The following is a 24,086-nucleotide window of genomic DNA, read 5'->3' as shown; positions in this document are numbered from 1 at the left end:
GGGAAGTGGAAGAGAGAAAATGTAAAACTTAAGCCAAGCAACGTGCAGGTACCATGACATCATTTAAAAGACATTTGGACAGGTACATGGATAGGAAACGTTCAGAGAGATATGGGCTGAACACAGGCAGGTGGGACAAGTGTAGATGGGTCATCTTGATTGGCATGGGAAAGTTGAGCCAAAGGGCCCATGACTACAACTACAGCCCCTGTTTGCTTGAAACCAGGAGTAGTGAAAATACTAAAATCTAATGTTCAAGAAATGGTCACAGTGCACTTGGAAAACATGAAATGGAATGGGCAGTGTTAATAATGATTTGTGAAAATCCGCTCTAACCTGTTACAGCTTTTTGAGGTTGTAGCTAAGACAAATAATTTAGTTTAGTTTAGTTTAGAGATACAGCGCGGAAACAGGCCCTTCGGCCCACCATGTCCGCACCGACCTGCGATCCCCACATTAACACTATCTTATACTATGGTCAACTTTTACCAATTAACTACAAACCTGTACGTCTGTGGAGTGTGGGAGGAAACAAAGTTCTTGGAGAAAACGCACGTAGTTCACGGGAAGAACACACAAACGCCATAGAGACAACACTCAGGATCCATCCCGGGTCTCTGTCGCTGCAAGTGCTCTAAGGCAGCAACTCTACCGCTGCGATTATTTGAGTTTCCAGATGACATTAGATGAGGTGCCACACAAGAGGCTTTGAAAGTAATATACTATTAGTGATTGACGATTGGATAACGTACAGGAAACTGAGAGCAGAAATAATTCATTCATTATTGGGCTGGGAGGCTGTGACAAGCGGGCACTGCAGGGACTAGTACTGGGGCTTGAGATGTTCATGATCCATAACATGATTTGGGGACTACTTGACACATAACCAAGTTTGCTATTGTTACTAAGTTGAGTGGCAGTGTGGATTGTGAGGTAGATTAAAATAATTTTCAAGGCGACATAGAAAGGCAAAGTGACTAGGCAAGGCCATGTTCGATGGAACATAATGGGGAAAAATGTAAAGCCATCAACTCTGGTCAGCCAGTACACATACATTTTTTAAATGGCAAGAAACTGATGGATGTTGATGTTCAGAGGGACCAGTTAGTCCTTGTGAACAAATCAGGTACATCAAGCAACTGGAAGGGCCAACAATAGCAACTCAGCAAGTCAGGCAGCATCTCTATAGAACATGGACAGGGGCGGTCCGGGTTCGGAGCCTTCTTCAGATTGATAGTTTCTCCAAACAATGTGTTGGCCTTTCTTGCAAAAGGATTTGTGTGCAAATGCAGATGTCTTATTGCAATTATGCAGGTGACCCCCCACATTACGGAACAGGTGTGCATTCCTGGAGAATGTATTTTCCATAATGCAAAACCACATCATCTGTGAATGCGTCAAGAAATGCGAATTGAAAAAAAATTGTGTTTATTAATTTACTTTTTTTCCAATATTCCATGTGAATAAATTTAATATCATATCTCAAAAATAGGGAATTTGGTAAAGGACTTACCAGAACCGCCGTAACATTGTGGTTTTGTGTACAGGTTTCCAGCATGATATTACCTGGAATAATGCATGCAGGTCTCCCTATGTAGGCAAGATGTATTAGTAACAGAGGGAGTGTGTTATGAGCCTTCACCAAATGATTTCTGAGATGGGGGAACTGCCGTGTAAAAATGATTAGGCAGACTGGATCTGCAACTGTCTTGAATTCAGAAGCATGCGATTAACTAACTGAAACATGTAAAATTATTAAACGGTGTTACAGGATACCATTCTTAAATGGTGTTACGGGATATACATTTTTCCTTGACTGGGGCTTCAAAATAAGGGGCCAGCCTTTCAGGACTGAAATGAGGAGAAATGTCTTCTCCCAGAGGTAACAAATCTTTGCAATTCTCATTGGAACTGTGAATGCCATGTTCTGACTATATTCAAGGCAGGGATTGTGAGGTTTTTGGATATTATTGAGATCGAGGGCATGAGGTCAGTGCAGGGCAGTGGCACATAGGTAAAGGATCAGCCAGAATCTCTCTGAAAACAAATTAGATATGAGGGGGCAAGTGGCCTACTGTATGTACTTCTTATGATCTTATACTTTCAGTAGAATTACTAGTCAATTATTCTAAAGTGGATCAATTATTTAAATAGATCAATTTCTTATTCCAAAAACATTAAACAAAGCTGAGGACTGTTTGGTGGCGCAGCGGTAGAGATGCTGCCTTACAGCCCCAGAGACCCGGGTTCGATCCTGACTGCAGGTGCTATCTGTAGGCAGTTTACATGTTCTCCCTGTGACCGCGTGGGCTTCCTCTGGGTGATCCGGTTTCCAACCACATTCCAAAGATGTACAGGTTTTTAGGTTAATCGGCTTTGGTAAAAATTGAAAATTGTCCTTAGTGTGTAGAATAGTGCTAGTGTACAGTGATCGTTGGTCGGCATGGACTCGGTGGGCCGAAGGGCCTGTTTCCCCACTGTATCTCTAAACTAAAATAAACTTGTATTGATAATGTGAATTTATTTAGTTACAAAAGGTTCAACAACTCTTCGGAGCAACTATTGTTTTAAATGAGCCAAGCCATTTTTCTGCTCTGAAATCTCAATGCAGAAATCTCGACTGACACTCCCCCACAGTACTGAACCTTTCCAGCAATATTTGAGATGTTATCTTCATGTGACATAATCAAATTAGTCCATCTGCTCTCTCAAGTGGACATTAAGGACTAATAACCCTATAACAAAAAGTAGGAGAGTCATTCTAAGTGTCCCACCCAACATTTATCACTCAAATACTACTGAAAACTAAAGATCTGGTCATTATCAAACTGCTGTCTGTGGGAGTTTACCGAATACAAATTAGACGTCATGTTTCCTGCATTTTAACAGTGACTGCCTTTCATGAACTACTTCATCATCTGTGAAGCACTGACTGAAGACTTTGCAAGTCTTGCTTTTCGTCACCTGCCAGTCCTGCCAAACCATGCACCCCTGCAGGCAGAATACCTGCTCTCTGACATGCATGGACAGTGTCTCAATCTTTCTGTAAACCTGCAGGTAAAGGCAGCATTGGCCATTCAACTCTAGTTCTGCTGATCTGTCGCATCACAGTTTGATTCTAATGCTCTGTTCCCTTTTAGTCATTAATGAGTGGATCATTTGGAGTCCTGGCAATAGACCCTAATGGTGCAAGGAAAATATAGGTTCATCCTTAAGTATAGTTATTGAAGCCTCGCTTCCACACCAGTTGCCTGGGTTCTAAGGTGGTTGACAAGGTCAATGTAAGACTTATAGAGACTCCACAGGAGGCACAAGTGTTTGATGGGCCAGGTGGTTGGGTAGTTTGAAAGGTTCTGTTCTGCAGCTTTTTCCCTTATCTGCTCTATGCTTCCAACTACTCCTAAAAAAAGAACTCGAGGCATTATTTTTGCTTGAGCAGTAATGGCCGAGGGATCCCCATGTGTCAGTGAGGATGTTACATTTTTTTTTACAAAAAAGCTTTCAAATCACCTTGCAATTATTTCCTCCGCTAGCCTGCAACATCCTGCCTGTGCACAGATCAGAGTGGTGTCTGTTTCAAGAGACTGGTGTCGGTCTAGTCTGTGGCGTTGCCCGCCCTTTGAAACTGACTGATTAACAATGACTGCAATTACACCGATAACTATAACATGGGAAAACAGATCTTCAGTAAACAGGGTCTCTTACTGACCAAAGCTAATGATTCTTACACAAGGTGATGGAGTACCACTTACGTAGAAAGGCAATCTATAGGCTGTGAAACAGCCACACTAATTCTCCAGCTGACCTGAAAGAATGTAGGACCTGTTAAATTAGAGATCCATTACTGTAATAAACGTGGTTCAAGTGTTTTTCAAAACGATAAAGGTGCGACAACATAATTTAAAAATAAGCAAAAGTAATGAATGTTTGCATTTTTAAAGGACTTACTCCCAGTGTCTAATTCACACAATCCAAGGGTAATATTGTACTCAAGATAGACACAAAACGCTGAAGTAATTCAGCGGGACAGGCAGCATCTCTGGAGAGAAGGAATGGGTGATGTTTCGGGTCAAGACCCTTCTTCAGACTTCATTGTGCTCTTTGCTTTGGCCCAAGGTATGAGGCTATATTACTGAAATATTAAGATTTAGTTGTCAGTTCAGCACATGGCAACTCATCCACCTTTACGGCACAGCCAAATGTTCCACAATGATTATCAGGAAGTTGGTAAAACGGCATATGATTTAATATAGCCTGAATTTATCCATCACCTCAAGCCAAAATTACCACCACCATCGCCAATCACATTCTTCCAAGAAGCATTTTACTGATAGATTCACTGTGAGGTTTCCTCATGATCGCTAACTTGCCAATATTCTATTCTGTTAACAAGCCACACAGAAGTGCCAGATATTATGTCACATTTACCCAACAAAGAGAGAGATTTGACCCCAGTTTTCAGAGTTCCTATCAGACAAATAATAGTGGTGAACTAATGGAGGAGCAACAGAACTTATTGCCAATATTCTCTTTCTAGGATATCAGCAAAAGATTTAAACCCGGAACCAATTTGAAGGTGGGGTTATCCACCAAGCAGATTTGTATGCAGAGGATTGACATTTTTGTTCTAGAAAGACGATGTGAAGTCTGCAGGTGGGCAAATGAACCTTAAGTTCTCCACAGCAGCATTGGCGATGTGAATGGGCAAGATCAGCTGACACCAAAGCTCTGTCAGGGGCGAGGCAGCAACAAATCCCAGTGGGGACAGTTATGCAAGTAGAGTTTACATTTCCTTATCTCTGTAACTCCCTCTCCCCTGATGCTCAGTCTGAAGATGGGTCCTGACCCGAAATATCAAAATGCTGAGTTATTCCAGCATTATGTGTCCATTTTCAGGGTAAACCAGCATCTGCAGTTCCTTCAGATACATGCAAGTAGAATAGACAGTTGGTGCAAACATGAAAATTCCAACAATAGCGAAGACAGATGTTTAACAGTTTTATCAGTTTTGGGAAGGGTAAGAGCTATCATTCAAGCTTCAAGAACTGCAGTAAATCCCCTTCAACTTCTCTTCATTACCTCACATTACCTCACATAACTTTCATCGCATAAATTACCTCCAACCATTGGTGTAAGCATTCTGGTTACTCACTGACAGATGTTTTTTATTGAGCTCATGAACATGAAGATCAATACATTCTTCTTCCATTTAAAAAAAAGTAAGCAGTTTATAACTATCTCCAAATCTCCAATTTGTCACTTCCTGTAAAAAGGATTCTGAAATGAAGTCATCGAGACATTCTGCATGGAGAAAGGCCCTTCAGCCAAACGCATCCGCACCGACCAAGATGTCCCATCCAAGTCTTACTTGTCCGCACCTGGCCCTATTCGTTCTAAACCTTTAAATCCATGTAAATGTCCGAATGTCTTTTAAATATTGTTATTATACCTGCCGTAATTACTTCCTCTGGCAGCTCGTTCCATATACATACCACCCTCTGTGAAAAAGTTGCTCCTCCATTCTAATTACATCTTTCCCTTTCCATCTTAAACCTATGCACTCCAGTTCTCGACTCCCCTACCATTCACCCTACCTGTTACCATGATTTTAGACACCTCTGCCTCTTGCGCTCCAAGGAATAAAATCCTAGCCTGCCTAATCTCTCCCTGTAGTTCACACTGGCAATATGCTTGTCAGTATTCTCTGCAATCTTTCCAGCTTAATGGCATCTTTCCTATACCCTGATGACCAAGAATGAATACAGTACTCCATGTGCAGTCTCGCCAATATCTTGTATAACTGCAATATAACATCCCGACTTCCATACTCAATTCCCTGGCTAATGAAGACCAGCATTCTTCACTCTCCTATCTACCTGTGACGCCACTTTCAGTGCACTTTATACCTATGTTCCAAGTTTCCTTTGTTCCACAACATTTCCCAGGGTCTTACCCTAGGTCTGGAGACCCGTGTCACTTGAACACCATCCCTGGTGTTCTCCAGAGATGCTGCCTGACCCACTGAGTTACTCCAGCACTTTGTGTCTTTTTTGTAAACCAGCATCCGCGGTTCCTTGTTTCTTCATGTCATTAACATCCTGTTTCCCTTCCTTCGCAAACTACTGCAGCAATTTTCACTCCACAGTAAATATTATCCCAAACCCCGATGCATTCTTTCTACTGAAAATCAATCTCAGCTCCTCAGAAACCTCCTCCATTTTTTCTTTGTCTTTTCATTCCCTGGATGTGTCAGAAAGAGCATTAATTAGGTGCTAGTCCTGCCTTGACAAACTCCAGCCTATCTTCACCGAGCTGAAGCAGTGTGATTGAGCCAGCATGATTGAGCACCAAAAAATAAGTATGAAGCAAGAGGGTCAAGAGCTTGCTGACAGGATTTCCGAGGTATGATGAAGTATCTGGGAATCTGGATCCCATGTGTCCTGCTTTCAAGAATGTTTAAATTATATCCATGCAGCACGTAGAGTGGTACATTTGTGGAATGAGTTGCCAGAGAAAGTAGTTGAGGTAGATAAAATAAAATATTTTAAAGACATCTGGACAGGTGCATGGGTAGGAAAGGTTTAGAGGGAAGACAGGCACAAAATGCTGGAGTAACTCCGCGGGTCAGGCAGCATCACTGGAGAAAAAGGATGGGTGACATTTCAGATCAGAACTCTTCTTCAGACTCATCTGATTCTTCAGTGGGAAGAAGGGTTCCGACCCGAAACGCCATCCATCCTTTTTCTCCAGGGATGCTGCCTGAGCCACTGAGTTATTTCAGGGCTTTATGTCTATCTTCGGTATAAACCAGAATCTGCAGTTCCTTCCAACGTAAGGGTTAGTGGTTTATGGGCAAACATGGGCAAATGGGACCATCTTGATTGGCATGAACGAGTTGGGCCAAAGGATTGATTTCCATGCTATATGACTATGATTCTAAGTGGTGGTGAAAACCTGTTAATTGTTTTACCAGCTTTTCTCAGCTAGCACTAGTACCACCATTAGGTGTTTGGAATTCGCCTAGCAACCATGTGACTGCACTATTCTCATAATCAAATTTAGGCCCCATCTTATTCTCAGATCACTTGCCTCAGAAACTTTGCAGGATGGTTCTCTCCATTGAAACTACATCATAAATAATAATTTGCTGCCCGCTGGTTTTTGACAGAAATCCTGATAAATCATCGGGGATTAGAGTGATTAGGATCCCAGTGTCTCAGTGTACTAGTTTGTTCAGCAAAACAATTGTGCAGAACTGTGACTGTAACTAAATGGTGGTACACATGACCTTTTAAATAATGTTCAATTTCAGCCTAATTTGTTATTAAGAGATACTCTTAGGAGAGAGCAGGACGATTCAGAAACAATTGTTGAGCATTAGATTGGGATTGAAACATTTGGGTGAACTGGACAGTTGTAGAGTCATGGAACACGGGAACTGGCCCTTCGCCCCATCGCATCCATGCTGACCACATTGCCTTCCTGAGTTAGTCCCATCTGTCAGCATTCTACCCAAATCCCTCCAAACCTTATCCATCCATTTCTAAAAGTATTTTAAGCATTGTAATTGTACCCACCTCTACCACCTCCTGCGACAATTCATTGGATATACCCACCACCTTCTGTGTGTAAAACTTGCTCTCAGGTACCCTTTAAATCTTTCTCCCCGCATCTTTAAACCTATGCCCTTTATTTTTAGACACCCCTGCCCTGGAAGAAAGAGTATGACCATAGATATGACCTTACCTCCGCCCCTCATTATTTTATAAACCTCTGTAAGGTCACCCCTCAGCCTCCTTTGTTGCAAGGAAAACAGTCCCAGCCTATCCAGCCTCACCTCATAATTCAAGCCCCCTAGTCCTGGTTACATAACTGTAGATGACACTTCACCCTCTCTTGCTTAATCACATCTTTCTGAAAGTATGAAGATCAAAAATGCACACAATATTCCAGGGAGGGTCTCACCAACAAACATCCTATAAACACGACATCCCAGCTCTTGTACTCAGTGCCCCAACCAACAAAGGCAAATGTACCATATGATATTTATTTGCTGCTTTGCCTAACTATGTCACCAGTTCAGCGAAATATGTACTTGTACCTATTGTGCAAGTGTTCTACAACACTCCTCAAGTTCCTGTCATTTACTGTGCAAATCCTGCCCTGGTTTAACACACCAAAATAATCACCTTGCATGTGTCTGAGTTATGTTCCATCTGTCATTCCTTTGCCCTCTTTCCCTATTGATCTAGATTCTGTTGTAACTTTGGACAACCTTCCTCACTGTCCAATTATGGTGACTTCCGCCAAATTTACTAATCAAGCCACCTGCATTCTCATCCAAATTGTTAATCTATTTGACAACTGCAAAGACCCATCATTGATCCCTGAGGCACACCACTGGTCATCTGACAAACAACTCTCCACTAACACCCTCTGACTATTGTTACCAAGCAAAATTTTGATCCAAACAAAGCCAATTTTATAGGCACTGGGAAAAGTGAAATAAAGTATACAAATTCCTTGCATCAAAAGTTCATCCTCATTAACAACCAGCTCTCACTTACTGAGCAGTATGTACAAAGTTGGTTAATGCTGTGTTAGATCTATGCAATGTTGTTTTTCTGGAGTTCGAGGCAAATAGATTTCAGTGTCAGTGTAAGAACACATTTTGTTTTAAGTTCACAGCTAGTTGACTTAGTTTTTTTTTAAATCATTGATGAAGGAAGTAAAATTCATTTTAGGGTCGTTATTGCAGGTTGTCTGAAACTATGGGAACATTTTGAATTTTAACTAATGAAGAAAATGATTACAATTATGTGCATTCATAAAACCATTTGGAACAAACTCTGGAGACCTAGAATTATGTGTTGTATGCTGCACTGTGTATTGTTTCAATTTTGGTGACCATTATGAAATGATTTTGCTTTAGCCATTATACTTTACCCTTCAAAAAGTACGCCCAATCAATTGTGAGTTACCAAGCTGTTTCTAATGATGATGTGATTTATGTTTCCACGTTGCTATGGTGATATGATGGGACATTTTATTTTTCTCCTCCTTATTTTCCCACATTTCCTCCTGATTCTTATGAAAGCACCGAATCCCCGCTGGTTTGGATTCTTCAGGCACTAAATGTCCTCCTATATACGGTTGCCGAGACTGAATTGCCATAAGTGCAATCAGGCAATTCACTCACAGAGAGCACCACAATGCATGTCCTGTTCACATTCAATAATAGCACATGTGCACTATAATCTGCTGTCATTTTAAAAAGTGATGTTGTCGATGTACATTTTGCTGAAAGTGAATCTGTGCAAAAGATGATTAGTGGAATCCACTTGCATACCCAGAGTTAACGCTATGCGTACTGAGAAAACCAATATCAATATGCCGTCAGGGGGGATAAAAGTGATAATTAAACTTGAACCAATATATGTTAATGTTCAACTACACTACTTCAGTAATTATATTACTTCATCATCTTAAATAGCTCTGTTACAATCACAACTTTGACAGACAACTTTTCAGAATTTCACCTTAATGTCACACGGTGCTGAATATATTCTTTAGACACAACCTAATCTAGAAGGAGTAAATCACCAATTCTATTGCTCGTTGTATTTCACTGTTCAAATTTTCCTGACACTGAATTTTCAATTGGCTGATATTAATGGCTGCTTTTCTGCACAATTGGTGCAAAAGTAATACTGGAAATACATAAAATGCATAGGTAGACAAAAATGCTGGAGAAACTCAGCGGGTGAAGAAGCATCTATGGAGCGAAGGAAATAGACAACGTTTCGGGTCAAAACCCTTATTCAGACTGATGTGAGGGTGGGGGGCGCAGGAAGGAAAAAGGAAGAGGTGGAGCCAGTGGGCTGAGGGAGAGCTGAGAAGGGGAGGAGAAAGTAGAGACGACTTGAAATTAGAGAAGTTAATGTTCATACCGCTGTGGTGCAAACTGCCCAAGCGAAATATGAGGTGCTGCTCCTCCAATTTACGGTGGTCCTCACTCTGGCCATGGAAGAGGCCCAGGACAGAAAGGTCAATTTGTCCCTTCCCACCCGTACCACCAACCCCTCTCCAGGTACTTTCCCTTGCAACACTTGTCGTTTTACCTTCCCCCTTGACTCCATTCAAGGACCCAAGCAGTCGTTCCAGGTGCGGCAGAGGTTCACCTGCACCTTCTCCAACCTCATCTATTGCATCCGCTGCTCTAGATGTCAGCTGCTCTACATCGGTGAGACCAAGCGTAGGCTTGGCGATCGCTTCGCCCAACACCTCCGCTCAGTTCGCAATAACCAACCTGATCTCCCGGTGGCTCAGCACTTCAACTTCCCCCTCCCATTCTGAATCCGACCTTTCTGTCCTCGGCCTCCTCCATGGTCAGAGTGAGGACCACCGTAAATTGGAGGAGCAGCACCTCATATTCCGCTTGGACAGTTTGCACCCCAGCGGTATAAACATTGACTTCTCTAATTTCAGGTAGTCCCTACTTTCTCCTCCCCTTCTCAGCTCTCCCTCAGCCCAATGTCTCGGCCTCTTCCTTTCTTCTTTCCGCCCCCCCCCCCACCCCCACCCTCACATCAGTTTGAAGAAGGATTTTGACCCGAAACTTTGCCTATTTCCTTCATTCCATAAATGCAGCCTCACCCGCTGAGCTTCTCCAGCATTTTTATCTACTTTCAATTTTCCAGCATCTGCAGTTCCTTCTTAAACATAAAATGCACATATGTCTACTATTTGGCAATACTAAAATCTTAATGATGATATTGATCTTTGAATTGGACATCACCAGTTTAATATGCCGTTGTGTATGATCTATTTTGGAGAGTGACTAGTGATATGTGGGTGAGAGTGGTGAATCTGTGGAATTCATTGCCACAGATGACTATAGATATCCAAGTCATTGGATATTTTAAAGGTGGAGATTGACAGATTCTTGATTAGTAACGGTGTCAAGAGTTATGGAGAGAAGACAGGGGAATGGGGTTGAGAGGGAAAGATAGATCAGCCATGATTGAATGGCATAGTAGACTCGCTGGGCCGAACGGCCTAATACTCCTCTGAAGATTTTAAAAAAAGTTTTAAAAAAGTGCTCTTTCCTCAATATGAGACACATATTCTGGTATCACATATCATGATGACAAAATACTGGTAATTTGTAACATCCACTTCTGCAATAAAGCTTACCATGCAACCAGCAAAATAGCATCTTCAAAATATCATCTATTACTGTTGACAATGTGCACAAGATATTGGAAAATGCAAGTTTTAGATCATAGTGTAATATTCAAGTATTTTAAAGTAGTGTGTTAAACAGCCAAAAAGGCAAGGGTCGGGATAATGCTAGTTTCCTTCCGATATCAATATTGAGGTGGCTGTTTACAATTGGTTTCGACAACCCTGAACTGGGAGAAGTAAAAGTCACTCTGAAGACGATGATACTCCATCAACCACTTGCGGAAAAGGTGCATTAGAGGTTACATGATGAGGAATCAATTTGTTTCTGCAATGATGACAACCATTTTCATATAATCTACAAGTATTTACTTTGAACGCTCGCTTTAAAGATTGACAACTAGATGGCATTTAGAATTACAATCCAGAAAATGTCAATACTTAACGTGGGATTGGGGAGATGTTTTAGGATGCAAAATAGTGCTGTCCCTGGATGCGCTGTGGAAGAACTTGGAAGGACTACAAGTTGGCAAGACGAAAAGGAGATCAGGAATGTATCTTCAGCCACTTAACGGGTTCATCGCCTGCAGTGTTACGTATGGCAGAAATAATATGGTTTCATTTTGCACTGGTATGTAATAGATATTGCAAAATAAACACTAACTAAAGCACATCTTAAGCAAGCCTTTTAACAATAGGTGAGAGATTTTTTTTGCAAATCAGTTAATTTCATAAACTCAATTACAAGAAAAAAAGCAAGATATAACTACATTGAGCAAGATATGAGGGACTAATTGAAAAGTAAAGGGACATGGTTACAGGGAATGTAGTTATATCCGCTTAATTATTCTGTAGCTACTTTTTTCATAATAATACAGGCTATATTTTGAGAAAATAATTATAATCTCTCTCACCAAAAGCAACCATTCACTACCAGAGACACGGAAGCAAAGACGAATAATTTTGAACATACTACAAAAATGTTAAACCCCAGCGAGAGCAACGAATGATAAGGAGGATTGGCCTAACTCTAAGTATAAGTTCATAAGGTCACGTCATAAGAGTAGAATTAGGTCATTTGGTCCATCGAGTCTACACTGCCATTCAATCATGGCTGATCTATATTTCCCTCTCAACCCCACTCTCCTGCCTTCTCCGCATATCCTTTGACACCCTTATTAATCAATAATCTATCAATCTCCACTTTAAAAAACTCAAAAACAACCTCCATAGCTGTGTGTGGCAATTACTTCGACAGATTCTCTGGCCAAAGAAATTCATCATCACCTTTCTAAAGGTATGCCCTTTGGTCCTACTCTCCCACTAGTGGAAGCATCCTCTCCACGTCTGCTCTATCTAGGCCTTTCATTATGCCATAAGTTTCAATGAGACTCCTCCTCATCCTTCTAAACTCCAGTGAGTACAGGCCCAGAGCCATCAAAAGTTCATCATATGTCAACCCAGTCATCAGTGGGATTATTCTCGTAAACCTCCTCTGGACCCTGTCCAACAATAGCACATGCCTCCTCAGATATGGGGCCCAAAACGGTTCACAATATTCCAAATGCAGTCTGACCAGTGCCTTATAAAGCCTCAGTATTACATCCCTGCTTTTCTAATCCTCTCAAAATAAATACTAACATTGCATTTTGCCTTCCTTAGTTTCAATGCATTGAATGGTACAAAATAAATCAGGCATGAACATGGCAGGATTGAACACTGACTTTATTTAAAACTAACAGATTTTGCCTTAAACCACACAGGAGGCCAAAATGAGCTGATAGAACTATGAATAGTAAGGCCTGAGTGCAACAGTGGGCAGAACCTCACAAGGAAGCAAAATGGGCAAAGACAGCAAAGGAAATCAATCCTGATAGCCCCCAAACGTCCAAGTGTTCACGCTGATTAACATACAATGAAAGATGGGAGCAAAGGTGGACATGCAGTGCACTGCTTACAAGATTACCCCAATAGTGTTTTGATTTAAATCTTTTTATTTGAATTTCACAGCAATTTGCATACATACAATGACAACAGACAGTGACAGTCAAGGCATAATTGTGCAACAGTATGTAAGTGACCCTCAAAGCCCTTACCCTTACCCACCTTCAACCCACCCGAATCAGGTCGGAACCAAACGGGGACAAACAACACTCACATACATACACATCCACACAAATATGGTAAAATAAACAAAACAAAAAGTACTAAAAAAAAAGGGGGGGTCACTAATAACAGTAAATAAGTAAATTAATTAAATAAATAAATGTGGAGGGGGGGGGGGGGGGTTAAGGGGGGGAGAGAGCAGCTGCAGTAGAGCAGAACAATGGTGGAGAGCACTCAGTCCTCTTCCGAGTCCGGGGACAAGTTGAGAGAGTTAACAAGTTCCAAGAAAGGGTATCTAGGAATGTCTTGGTAGAGCCTTTGAGAGAGAACCTAAGTTTTTCAAGCTTTAAATTGGATCCAGCGGGTGTGTGTCAGGTGAGCCTCCAGTTAAGCAAGTCTCCGGGCTAACAAGGTTGTAAAAGCTAGAACCCGTTTCACCACAACAGAGAGGTTGGTGTTGGGAGGGGTACAGAAAATGGCTGACAGTGGGTTTGGAGGAATAGTCTGGCCATAGGCTCTGCTTATCAAGTCGAAAGCATTCCTCCAAAAGGCTGCTAGCTTAGGGCAAGACCAAAACATATGGCTATGGTTGGCAGGAGATTGATTACATCTGTTGCAGGTGTCCCTAACAGCGGGGTAAATTCTAGATAATCTTGCATTTGTGTAGTGGACTTTGTGAAGGACTTTGCATTGGATTAGGCCATGACGGGCACATATGGAGGAAGAATGGGTCAAGTCCACGGCAGAGTCCCATTGCTGGTCTGTTAGTTTCGTATTCAGCTCACCCTCCCATACAGCTTTTAATGAGGTATGAGGTTTCAATATAACCGACCCTAACAAGTTATACAAAACGGAGATGCATTTCTTCCGATTGGGATCTAGAGCTAAGATGGTATCGGTCAGGGTTTCAGGGGGGCGATTTGGGAAATGGGGGAATTTCTTCTTCACAAAATCCCTAATCTGGAAAAAACGAAAAGGTGGGAGTTTGGGAGGCTATAGTTGGACGAGAACTCCGCAAAAGACGAAAAGATGCCATCCTTGTATAGGTTTTTGATACTACTGATACCGTTGCTATACCAGGTTTTGAATGCGTGGTCTGTACTTGAAGGTTTAAAGATGTGGTTTTTAAGCAGTGGGGTCAAGATGGAAGGGCCTTGTAAACCGAAGTTTTTCCTGAGTTGACTCCATATCTTGAGCGAGAGGGACGCAATTGGGCCTGCACCCACAAATGTTATAGGAAGGGGGAGTTGGGAGCATAGGACAGACCGCAACGGGAGATGTGAACTCGCCTTTTCCATGTGTACCCAGGTCGGTAGGTGGTCACAATCATCATTCATCCAATACAGGAGTTTTTGCAAGTTAGCTGCCCATAGTATCGCCTAAAGTCAGGAAGTGCCAAACCGCCGTCACTCTTAGGAGACTGTAGTATCGCCTTTCGGATTCTAGCCGGTTTGCTACCCCATAAAAATTTAGATATTGTCACCCCAATAGTGTTTTAAGATATTTTCTGAAGGCTGTACTTTTAAAACTCAATAGAAATATCTTTTAGAGCTAAGGATAACGTATTTTACATTTCCATTATAATTTTACAAGATTGAATTATTACAAAGTATACTCTAATTAAAGTTATCCCTCAAATATCCAATATCTGCAAGCTATTGTGTGTTATCAATTGTGAAATCATAGCTTGCCATGCTACTAAAATGCTCTGCATTCAGCAATGGACCCAGAGAAAGACACAAAGTACTGGAGTAACTCAGTGGGTCAGGTAGCATCCCTGCCGAGCATGGATAGGTGGCGTTTCGGATTGGGACCTTTCTTCACACTCAACCCAAAACGTAATCTATCAATGTTGTCAAGGGGTGCTGCCTGACCTGCTGAATTACTTAAACACTTTGTGTTCTTCTTTTGTAAACTAGTTCCTTGCTTCTATAATGCTGACCTAGAGCTTTATGCGTCTTCCAAAGCCTATACGCAAACTGATTGTGATCAAATAATAACTTATTTTCCATGCACCAAACACAGTTCTCTCAATTATAAATGCCAGATCCAGCTCATGCACAACATCCGTCTTTCTGCTCACAATCAGAATATCACATACGACAGGTTCACACTGCTATCAAATGGTGTGGTGCGGTCACCTCAGGTGGTACAAGGCATGGGATTGTGTTGTTAAGTGGAAATGTTATTGCTTAGTAACCCAGGCAATGGTAGTCTTATAGTCTTCTTCCTAACCAGGCGGCTGACAATTGAAAATATGAACTAAAATTTTGCTATTTAAAAAATTGTGCATGAGTAGAGGTGACAACAAAACTGCTGATCAGTTGTAAAGATGCAACAAGACCACTCATATTCTCCGCCTGAATGACACTAGGATTGGTAACAGCCTGAGGCTGAACATTACAGAGAGTGGGAGTCAGGCGAGTGGCAACAGAGCTTGTGTTGGAGGCATTTTCTATACATCCAGCATTAATCATCGGACAAGCAGTCTGAAATATTGGAGATAGTGGACAGGTCGAGAGAGATGGATTTCTTTCACACACTTTTGGATATTGACGCTCCTTTTAAATTGTGTTAATAACTGATAGCATGCAGAGCCCAGGATAACCTCTTGGAATCAATCAGAAATAACAGTCCAGGGTGTGAAAGGAGGCCACCGATCTGGAGATAAGAATGAAACATGGGAACTGTACTTAGACAAGTCCCAATTAGACAATAGAGAACAAAAGGGTTGGATGAGGATGATGCGGTCATTTTTAACCGAAGGCAGCAAATTGGTTGAGAAGGTCAAGGAGAAACGATATATCTTTACCCTGCCCAGTTAGGATGTAATTTGCACTTTGATGAGAACACTTTAGCAATAAGACAGCTGGTAAAGCAATTGTGTCGGAAGGAACTGCAGATGCTGGTTTATACTGAACGTAGACACAAAAATGCTGGAGTAACTCAGCAGGTCAGCCAGCATCTCTGGAGAAAATAGGTAACGTTTTGGGTCAGAACCCTTCAGCAGAATGAAAGATAGAAAAGGCCAGAACAAACAGGGCTGGCAACAGATCACCTTAGGAAGGGCGGAGTCCATAACGGATGTTCAATTTCAAGTGAAATTGGTGATTGGTCTGGTTCAATGATGGTATTCTAGAAAAGTTAGCATAGGCTTGGGCTGCAACAGCTCGTTCATCTTGGAGATGAAAGCATGCCTGGAAATCAGTTGGTATTTGCAGAACAGAGAGATCATGAGTAAGCTTTTTGTGGTGACGATGGATAACTTATGTCTTCCTAACTATATTGAGTTTTCTGAGGAGGTATCACAGCTGATTGATGATGGGGGGGCAGGTTTAGAGGATGTTGTCTAATGGATTTTAAGAATGTATTTGAAAGTGCCTTTCTGATGGAAGACAGAGGGTTGTGGCGGAAGGCCAATATTCAGGCTGGAGGTCTGTGACCAGTGGATTTCCACAGGGATCCGTTCCAAAATCTCTGTTGTGTGTTTTATAAAAAATTACTTGGGTCTAAACATAGATGGGTTGGTTAGTAAGTTTGTAGATGACAGCAAGATTGTTGGGGGGTCACAGTCTGCGAGGAAGGCTGTCAATGTGGGATACAGATCAACTAGAGAAATGAGTGGCAAAATGGCAGATGGAGTTTAATATTAACAAATATGAGGGTTGCACATTAAGAGGTTGAATGTAAGGGGAAAATATACAATTAACGGATAGACCCTGAATAGCACTGATGTACAGAGGGATCTTGTGGTCCATGTTCATAAATCCCTGAAAGTGGCAACACAAGTAGATAGTTATAAAGAAAAGTCATGGTATGATTGCCTTCATTGGTCAAGGCATTGAATATAAGACAGGAAGTCAAGAGGCAGTTTTGTAGGACTTGTTAGGTTGCATTTGGAATTTTGCATACACTTCTGGTTGCCCCTTTACAGGAAGCATGTGATGACCTTGGAGAGGGTGCAAAGGAGGTTTATTGGAATGATGCCCGAGTTAAGGGGTATCAGCCACAGGGAGGTTGGACAGACTTGAATTGTTTTCCCTGGAATGCTGGAGGTCGAGGATGGAAATATATAAAATTTGTGAGAGGCATCGATAGGGTAGTCAGAGCCGTTTTCCCAGGATGGATAAATCAAATACTAGAGGGAATAGCTGTGGTGGCGCTGCAGCGACGGCCCGACTTCGGAGCCTTCGGCCGCGGGCCCAGTGGACGACAACATCGGGAGCTCGCAGGTCCCAGGCTGGTGACCAATTCTCCGGAATCCCGCAACAACAGCTTCGTCCACTGCACTGGAGGGTGGCAGCTTCGTCTGCCCCGGGCCGTGGAGTTTGAACCAGCCCGGACTTGCCATCACATGGCGGGGGCCCCAACATCGAAAGCCTGGATCGCCTCAACGCAGAGGGAGAACAAGGAAGGAGAGACAAGGACTTTTGCCTTACAGTGAGGAGGTGTCTGGTAGACTCACTGTGATGGATGTTAAACTGTGTTCATTGTGTGTTCTGATGTTTAATTTTTTTTTGTTATGACTGCAGGGTACGTAATTTTGTTCAAACTGGAGACAGTTTGAATGACAATAAAGGATACTTGACTTGACTTGACTATAAGGTGAGAGAGGCAAAGTTTAAAGATGTGCAGGGCAAATCTTTAGGCAGATGGCGGTGAGTGCCTGGAACGGGCTAACAAGTGTGGTGGTGGAGGTGGTGGAAGTGGCATTTAGGAGATTTTAAGTTATACAGTAGATATGCATGTAATGGAGGGATATGGATTATCTTCAGGCAGATATGAGTTGATTTTGTCATCATGTTCAACACAAACATTGTGAGCTGAAGAGCCGGTTCCTGTGGTGTATTGTTCCATATTCTTGAAGGGCAGGGGGGGGGCGAATCTCTCATAACTTAATGCTTGTGCAGATGACACTGGTTCATGTTATGGAAAATTACAATTTGGATGTTTTCATGGAACACAACCCCTGTCTCCATAATGCAAGGTCACCTGTATCGACAATCGTTAACAAATAAGTCACTGAGGTTCACAGGGGATAAAGGAGAACATTTAAGAGATAAATTAGGAGGGCATTAAGAGGCCAAGAGATTTCCTTGCCAAGTAGGATTAAGGAGAATCTTAAAATCTTTAGAAGCATACCAGAAGCAACAGGCAGGAAAGGAAGGAATAGGTCCTCTCATGGACCAGAGGTGTAATCCAAGCATGAAGCGAAAGGACATGATTGGTCCTAAATTAATATTTCTCATTGATATTCAGCAGGGAGATGAATGTGCAGGCTGAAGAGGTAAGCGTGGGATACAGTGATGCTTTGGAGCATGGCGGTGCAGCTGGTAGAGCTGCTGCCTCACAATGCCAGAGACCCAGGTTCGATCCTGACCCGGGGGATGTCTGTGTGGAGGTAGCACTTTCTTCCTGTGACCAAGTGGGTTTCCTCTGGGTGCTCCGGTTTCCTCCCACATTCCAAACACTGAGGGTTTGTAAGTTAATTGACCTCTATAAATCTCCCATAGTGCGTAGGGAGTAGATGCGGATAGTGGGATGACATAGATCTAGTGTGAATGGATGATCAATGGTCAGCATGGACAGTGGGCTGAAGGACATGTTTCCATGCTGCATCTCAAAACTAAATCTGTCAGAATGGAGAAAGTGCTGGAAATATTAGAGTTTATTCAGGGAACTAGTCCCTTGGGCCAGACAGGATTTATCCTACAATGCTAAGGGAAGCAAGAGAGGAGCTGGGGCTCTGGCAGAGGCTTCAATAGACAATAGACAATAGGTGCGGGAGTAGGCCACACGACCCTTCGAGCCAGCACCGCCATTCAATGTGATCATGGCTGATCATCCCCAATCAGTACCCCGTTCCTGCCTTCTCCCCATATCCCCCGACTCCGCTATCTTTAAGAGCCCTATCTAGCTCTCTCTTGAAAGTATCCAGAGAACCTGCCTCCACCACCCTCTGAGGCAGAGAATTCCACAGACTCACAACTCTCTGTGAAAAAAAGTGTTTCCTCGTCTCCGTTCTAAATGGCTTACCCCTTATTCTGAAACTGTGGTCCCTGGTCCTGGACTCCCCCAACATTGGGAACATGTTTCCTGCCTCTAGTGTGTCCAAACCCTGAACAATCTTATATGTTTCAATAGGATCTCCTCTCATCCTTCTGAACTCCAGACTGTACAAGCCCAGCCACTCCATTCTCTCAGCATATGACAGTCCCACCATCCCGGGAATTAGCCTTGTAAACCTACGCTGCACTCCATCAATAGCAAGAATGTCCTTCCGCAAATGCATGGTAGGCTGGTCCGGATGGTAAATGCACAAGGGACCTTAGGCATGTTGGTGAACTGGATCCAAAACTGGCTGGGCAATGGGAGGCAGACGGTAACAGCACCTGAAAATCTCTAACTAAGGCAGCCTACCATGCATAACTTTGTCAAAAGCTTTACTAAAGTCTGTATAGATGACATCCACCATCCTGTCTTCGTTAATCTCTTTTTTTACCTCCACAAAAATCAGATTTCTGAGACATTACCTCAATTGCACAAAACCATGCTGACTGCTTCTAATCAGTCCCTGCCTTTCCAAGTTTGATCCTGGAGAAGAGTCTGATCCTGAACATTGGAATCTTCTCCAAAAACGTCCCCACCACTTATGTAGTTGGTGCAGCAGCAGAGTTGCTGCCTTACAGCGCCAGAGAGCCAGGTTCGATCCTGACTTCGGGTGCTATCCATACAGAGTTTCTACATTCTCCACATGACTGTTAGGTTTTCACCGAGATCTCCGAGACCAAAGACGTACAGGTTTGTAGGTTAATTGGCTTGGATTTGTTTACTTAGTATGAGTGTAAATTGTCCCTAGTGTGCGGGGGTCGCTGGTCGGTGCGGACTCGGTGGGCAAAAGGCCTGTTTCCGCTCAGTATCTCCAAACTAAATTAGTGGTGTACCCATCAAGATCAGTGCTGGGAATTTTGTTCTCGGCAATAGATATAAATGACTTGGATGAGAATGAAGGTGATATAATTAGTTAGTTTGTAAAGAACACAACATTGGTAGAGAGGCAGAAAACAGAGGTTTTGAAAGTACAGAGAGAAACATACATCAGTTGCGAAGTTGGGCGGAGAGATGGCAGATAGAATTTAATCCAGACAAGTGTGAGATAATGAACTATGTAAAGTCAAATTCTGTTAGGACATGCAGAGTAAACGGCAAAGAAATTAGGTGTAGTAGACACAAAATGCCGGAGTAACACAGCGAGTCAGGCAGCATCTCTGGAGAAAATTAGGAGTGTTGAAGTACAGAGGACTTTCAGGCTCAAGTCCATAGCTCCCTGAAAGTGGTGAAAAGGGCATTTGGAATGCTTACCATCATCGGACAAGATATTGAGGAAAAGTGTTGGGATGTCAGACTGTTATACAAATCACTGGTTGGACTATCCCAGGATATTGTTTTGGTCTCCACATTACAGGAGGGGTGTGATGGCAATAGGGAAAACGCAGAAGAGGTCCACAGGATGTTGCCTGGAATGGATGCATGAGGTTATAGAGGCTGGGTTTAATCTCGCTGGTATGTAGTAGGCTGCAGGGTGACCTTTCTAAAATGATTGGAGGTGGGGAGGCCAATGCTCTGATATAGTGGCATGTATTGCCCGACACATCTCCTTTAAACTTTGTCACTCTGACCCAAAAGACAGGCATCACGGTTGGCGTAGATGAGGTAGAAACATAGAAAATAGATGCAAGAGGTGGGTCATAATGACCTGTATAGCCAAAATTCATGCTGCCTGTACAGTGGAGTCTAGAACCCGAAGGCACATGTTTAAAGTATGAGGGGAGAAAGTTGAAGGAGATCTGAGGGGTTACATTTTTCACACAATATTTGGAATGAGCTGCCCGAGGTAGTGGAGCTGTTGAAATAGACATTTGGACAGGTCCTTGGATCGGAGTAAGAAATACAGACTATTACAGAATATAGAATGGGTGTCAAGGGTTGGGAAGAAGGCAAGTAAATTGGATTAGGGGTAGCGATCTGCCATGATTGAATGGCGGAGTAGACTCGATGGGCTGAATGGCCTAATTCTACTATAATTTGTGAACTAGCAACATTTTTACCAGAATGCTTCCTGAATTAGGGGCTATTAACTACAAGGAGAAGTTGGACAAACTTGGCTGTTTTCACTAGAACACCAAGGAAGACTGGAGAGCCCAGGATAACTATATAACATTATGAGAGGCAACATTGGGTAGAATGTCATAACCTTTTTCACAGGGTGGAAATGTCAAAGACTAGAGAGCAGAGCTTTTGGGTCAGTTTTTTTTACACAGGTATTTGGAGTGCTTACTTTCAGAGAACACGGCATCGAGGCAAGTGCCTGGGCAGATATGATAGGGGCTACTAAGAGGCTTTTATACAGGCACATGAATATGCAGGAAATTGAGAAATATGGATCAGGTGCACGCAGACGAGATTATTTTACTTGGCATCATGTTTGGCAAGACTTTGTGGGCCGAAGGACATATTCTTGTGCTGGATTTACTTTGTAGATGGGATTAGCAAAGACAGGCATCGCGGTTGGCGTGGATGAGGTGGGCCATAATGACCTGTTTGGGTGCTGTGTGTTCGTGTGATTTATTGTATGCAGGTTCGTGCTTGGGTCGGGCAATACATGCCACTATAATATTCGCTCCACCAGCCCGACAAAGCCGCCGGGAAGAACAGCTTCATATGTTGAATGTAATTGTACAGCCGGCCCAACAGGCCACGCAATGTTAAGAGGGCACAGGGTGGGGTCTCGGCTGTGAGGCCGCGCCCTGTTCTCATGAACCAGCAGCGGGATGAATCACCCGAGTCCTGTCCCTCAATTGCCTCCCTCTCCCTTGCGCCGAGTAATCTTTGAAATCTAATCTTTCATCATAACCTTAAAACGTGATCGTTCGAGCAGACGCCGAAACGGGACTTAATCCGAGTTGAAAACTTTCTCGGGAACGAACACAAGTTGCTTGTGCAACAAGGCCCGGCAGCTCACGGCATTTAACTATCATTGTAAACGGCTTGTTGTCCGGACACGATTGGGTTCCGCAGGAACGGGAGGAGGAGAGGAAGGGAATGAGGGGTGGAGGGAGGGAGGGAGGGGGTTACTAATTTAACTACAATTCCCGCTGTGCAGTATTGAGATACGCCGCGAAGATCGGAGATACACGAGTATAAAGCCAAGCCCCCGCCCCTTGCACATGTTGTGTTTGTGTTGTGCACCCCTCGGTGCGGAATAACAAGCAGTCGTCCGTCACATCCTCCTTCCACACAGACACTATTGTCGGTCGAGGGTCACCGCGGATGGACTTTGTACAAACCATCGCTTAGGGGACCAGGAACCACCCCCACCCCCCAAATCCCTAAAATAAAATCTTTGCAAACACTCCGTCGTCTTCTAGTTTGCACATTACAGAATAGAAAATGCACACGTGAATCCCTGCTGGAGTCGGGGGTCATTTTGTTTGCATTTCCCAAATTGCAGAATGGCACCGGTGACTGTCGGTTGCTGCTTTCTCCATTTCTCCGCTGGTGAAACATTTATGGCCGTTTCGAGGTCCCTGGAAACATCCTCAAGGGCCGAGGAGCAGGGGGGTAGACTCTGGGCTCCAGAGTGGGTTTCTGCCCCCACCCCAGTCTCACAGGCAGCAGCTCCTGAACCTGACAATGTTTAGACAACCCCCGAGTCCGGCAGTGTTTGGCATCGCTCCGTCTGCTCTTGTCCTTGCAAGTGCAAACCCTAATTAAACCCCAAATGAAGCTGCACAATGGCCTGGCTACAAACTAACTCGATCTCCACCCGTGTTTGAAACCTTCATTGTTTGTTAATAAATAAGAGCTGCGCACAGTATGTGAATAAGTTGCCTTCCCGGAAGTTGGGTATTTACCCTTTTAAATGTCTTGCTTTAAACTTGTGTTTCAAAATAACCTGGCCTGATGCTTTATTTTCTGTTTGTCGAATCCTTTGCACGGTTTTTACTCGTCTGGCGTTTTGCAATCATCCCCTCTGTTAAAAAACGTTTGCAAAATAAAACATTGAAAGAGAGAGAGACAAGCAAAATGCCAGCGGGACTGACATGAAATTGGCGAGATCGCCCCCGGAGCGGAGAGAAGCGAAGCGAGACGTCTCCTTTTGTTAAAGGACATGGGGTAGATAGTGCATCTCGGATCCTCGCCACACGCACTGCTCAGCCCCGCCGAGTCCGGCCTCTTTATCATAATGAAAATACCTGAATGTGATCCCGAGCTGCCGCTGCTGCTGCTGCTTTCTCGGTCCAGGTCCAGCTCCGATCCAGATCAGCTCAGCTCAGCTCAGCTCCGAATGCGGGCCCCGGAGCTTGTGAAAGTGCGGTCCCGACGGTGCAAGAGCACCGAGCTCGGGCTGATATAATCGACGTGTATTTTTTCTATGTATATAGTGTTGTGTGAAGCGAGGAATGAGTTTACTTTCGCTCCATATCGCTGTCTGCTGCGCACATTTCCACCACTCCTCACTGCAGTCGCGTCCCCAGGGTCCTAGCGCCGCCGCAACTACTTTATTTGCAGGGGCACAGCTAGAAAACTCGCTAGTCCGGTGCAAACCATCTTCCCGGGTCTCGATGGCACTTCGAGAGTTTCCTTTATTGCTAAATAACTTCCACCTAATAGCATTCCCGCTGCTGCATTTTGGTGTAGTTGCATCTTTATGTCAGTAGTTTATCCACTGCCCTCTCTACTGACCAACACTGGATGTTGGGGGGGGGGGGGGTTTAGATTTAAAAAATACAACT

General features: G+C 43.3%; 1 protein-coding gene across 4 annotated transcripts in view; it reads right to left on the bottom strand.

Annotated features, from left to right (window-relative positions):
- The window catches only part of LOC129702145 (BCL-6 corepressor-like protein 1), a 177,319-nt gene extending 153,448 nt beyond the window's left edge, over positions 1-23,871 (bottom strand). For all 4 annotated transcript variants that reach the window (XM_055643751.1, XM_055643752.1, XM_055643753.1 and 1 more), the window contains exon 1: positions 23,547-23,871. The gene's annotated coding sequence lies outside the window, so the exon portion shown is untranslated. The remainder of the gene's footprint in view (positions 1-23,546) is intronic.
- Between the last annotated feature and the right edge of the window lie 215 nt (positions 23,872-24,086).

The sequence above is a fragment of the Leucoraja erinacea genome, chromosome 12 (genome assembly GCF_028641065.1).
Source record: "Leucoraja erinacea ecotype New England chromosome 12, Leri_hhj_1, whole genome shotgun sequence".
NCBI classification, from domain to species: domain Eukaryota; kingdom Metazoa; phylum Chordata; class Chondrichthyes; order Rajiformes; family Rajidae; genus Leucoraja; species Leucoraja erinaceus.
This window is presented reverse-complemented; position numbering and strand designations above follow the sequence as displayed.